The following is a 3,634-nucleotide window of genomic DNA, read 5'->3' on the forward strand; positions in this document are numbered from 1 at the left end:
CACACTGAGCTACATTGTCGGACCTTTTTTATTTTCTTGTTTTGTATTTTTTTATTTTGAGATGGAGCCTCACTGAGTTACTAAATTGCCCAGGCTAGGCTCAAATTTGGGATCCTCTTGCCTCAGCCTCCTGGAGTGCTGAGATTACAGGCATATACCACTACACCCAGTGATCACTGATGTTCTTAAGTGACACAGTGTGGGGATGTCACTTGGTGCAAAATACTGCTGAATGACACTGTTACTTGTAACTTTGAGGGCAAAAAGAATAAATATTTAAGTCATTGTATTCTGCATTTTGAAATACCATGTAAGAGTGTGTGTGTATGTGTGTGTGTGTGTGTGTGTGTTGTATGCATGTGCGTCCATTCATGTGCCCACGAATACATGGATTTCAACCTGGGCCTTCACATTGAGCCACATCCCTAGTCCTTTTCTTATTTTGAGACAGGGTCTTCCTGCATTGCCCAGGCTGGCCTCAAACTTGCCATCCTCCTGCCTCAGCCTCCCAAGTGCTAGGATTATAGGCGTGTGTTACTGTGCCTGGCTTCTGTGAAAGTTTTAACATAGCTCTGAGCTGCTTTCTGTGTGCTGTGACCCTGGGCTCTGGTCAGGTGCTTCAGTGTTGGCAGCAGGGTTGTCCATGTTGGTTTGGGTGGTGGAGGTTGTTCAGGAGATGGCCTGGCTGTGGACTCTATCCCCTGTCAGAAAATCCCAGGTCTGGTGAGGTCTGGCTGCTACTTTTTTGCATTTGTTGCATCACCGAGTAGCTCTTCTGAACCTTTATGTTCTTGGACTTGGATGCTACCCAGGGCCCCAGCATGTGCACACCTGGTGTTAGACACAGTCCCCCACCAAGGCTCTTCCTGTAGTGTGGTCCATCCTCAGCTTCCTGCTCCTAGCATTTTATTATGAAAAAGCAAATTTTTTGAGATGGGGTCTTACTATGTAGTTCAGGCTGGCCATGAGCTCATGGGGATTCCCTGAGTGCTGGTATTACAGACCTGCGCCACCATGCCTGGCTGCCCTGAGAAGTTTTGAATGCACTGAAGTTTAAGAATTTTATAGTGGACGTTCACAAACCCCCCACCCAGGTTCTTCCAGTAACTGTTGCTGTGTCCTCACTTTACCCCATGTCTCGGTGTCTGTTCATTGCTCTGCTCACCTGCAAGTCCATCTTGTTTTTCTGATGTAAATTCCAAATTTCATTTCACATTTCTCTAAATAGGTCACCATGTATATGTCTAACTAGGGTTCAAGATTTGCTTGCTATATTCTGTTTTTTTGGTTTTTTTTTTTTTTGTTTTTTTTTGGGGGGGTACTGGGAATCAAACTCGGACCTTGTGCTTTCACAGCAGGTGAACTAATTGAACTAAATTGAACTAAGCACCATTGAACTAAATCCCTGGCCTTTGCTTAACATTTTCTTAAAAAAATTTTTTGAGACGGGTTTTACTGTCTTAATGTAGCTGGCCTCAAATTTTCAATCTTCCTGTCTCAGCTTCCCAAGTGCTGGGATTACAATCATGTACCACCATGCCAGGCATTTCTTTCTTTTTGGTTCTGGGGAACTCAAGACCCTGCGCTTGTGAGGGAACATGGTACTACTGACCTAAATCCTTGGCCCTGGACTTCATTTTATTTTGAGGAAACATTTTCATATGATGAAATATATATGTATATCTTACCAATGCATTTAAATAAGTTTTAGGTGTGTACAACTGTATAATTTTTAATTTAATTTAATTTAATTTTATTTTTTGTTTTTTGAGAGACAGGGTCTCGCTATGTAGTTGAGACTGACCTGGAACTCACTATGTAGCCCAGGCTGGTCTCAAACTCACAGCAATCCTCCTGCCTCAGTCTCCAGAGTGCTGGGATTACAGGCATGCGCCACCATGCCAGCTTTTTTTATTATTATTTTTTTTGTACCAGGGATCAAACTGAGGTCCTTGCACTTTTGAGGCAGGCGGCGGAACCACTGAGCTAAATCCCTAGCCCTTAATTTGTATTATTTTGCTTCCCAGTACCACAACAAAATACTTGAGATAATAAAGTTATAAAGGTAAAAGATTTATTTGGGTTCATAGTTGCCTAGGTTCCATTCTGTCATCTGGTGGCCCTATGGCATTGGGCCTACACCAAGGTCATCTATCACGTGGGGTGCATGACGGATGCAAAATTGCTTCCATCAGGAGCCAGGTGTTAGCAGGAAGGAGAGGGGGCTGAGGTCCCACAGGCCTGGTGAAGGGCCCGCCCCAAGGATATCATTAAGCCCTGCTCCTGGATTACCATTGGGCCCCACCCCCAGGACTTCACCCAGACCCTGAAGCGCCCAGTGCCTTCCAGTGGTTCCTGGAACCCAGGGTCTCACTCTGTAATTTAGGCTGGCCTTGAATTCACTATGTAGCCCACGCTGGCCTCAACCTCCTCAGTTCTGGGATTATAGGTGTGTGCTATCATATCCCAGGTAATTTTTTTTTCAAGCAATGCATCACTTTTATTCTCTTCCATCGTTCAAGCTTGTCTGGAACATTATGACAGGCATGAAGGGAAACATAATTCCATTTTTAAAACTCCATCAGCCCAAAATCTAATGCATGAAACCATGCCACGACCTCTTAGAAAAAAAGAATTTGTTCAAGATGAATCTGATACTCAGGTTAGGCAGAGAAGGTTCCTGTGTGGAAACTGAGAGGTTGCATGGGTTCAGCAGCTTTCAGTTTCCCCTTGGGTCCGGAAAGACGAGCATGATCTCTGGAGCTGGTTCCATGATGGCCACGGCCACCTCGGGCCTCCTCTCTGGCAGCTCTGTTCTCCCGGCCCTGGAATTGCCATTGTCGGTCTTCCCTGGGTGTGATGTGGATCCCTCCGCAGCGGTGGTTTCTCTGAAGGTGTTCTCTCTCTGGAGCATTTTCCGCAGGACTGGAGCCCTGGCTGTAGCTTTATGGTCTCTGGGGGATTCCGGTTTCCTCCAGAAGCAAACCCAGGAGAAGGCCACAGCCCTGTCCGCCCCATGGTTGAGCAAGACACCCGCTCGCCTCTTCCACTTCTCCGCAGCCCTTCTTTCCTGGCGGAGCAGTGCCTGCTTTCAGGGGCAGGCAGGTGTGGGCCAGGCAGGAGGAGAGCAGCCGCTCACCTGGAGGGCTGCAGAAGCGGCCCTTGGCCTGCGTGGCATCACCAGCTGTGGGAGTGGTGGCAGCAGTGGTGCCTCCTGGGGTGTGGAGGAGGAGCAGTTTGAGAGGCAGCCCCTCACCCCCGTGCTTCCACTTGGAGCAGCTGTGCTCTTATTTTTTATTTTAAGACAGAATTGCTAAGTTGCCTAGGCGAGACTTGAACTTGTGATCCTCCTGCCTCATTCTCCCAAGTGCTGGCATTACAGGTGTGTACCACCATGGATCCCCACCCTTTTTTTGGTACTGGGGATGGAACTCGGGACCTTGTGCTTGTGAGGCAGGTGGCAGAACCACTGAGCTAAATCTCTGGCCCTTGCATTCCCTTTTTAATCCTGTCTGTTTCCCCAGAAAGGCTCCCAACCTGCCAGAGTAGCTAATGCAGGATGAGGCTGCTCTCAAGGCTTGCATTTCCCTTCCAGCCTGTCTTGGAAGTCAGGGCCAGCCCAGCCGGTCCCAGT

Source organism: Fukomys damarensis, unplaced genomic scaffold, assembly GCF_012274545.1.
Source record: "Fukomys damarensis isolate Sample0158 unplaced genomic scaffold, DMR_v1.0_HiC HiC_scaffold_17, whole genome shotgun sequence".
NCBI lineage: Eukaryota > Metazoa > Chordata > Mammalia > Rodentia > Bathyergidae > Fukomys > Fukomys damarensis.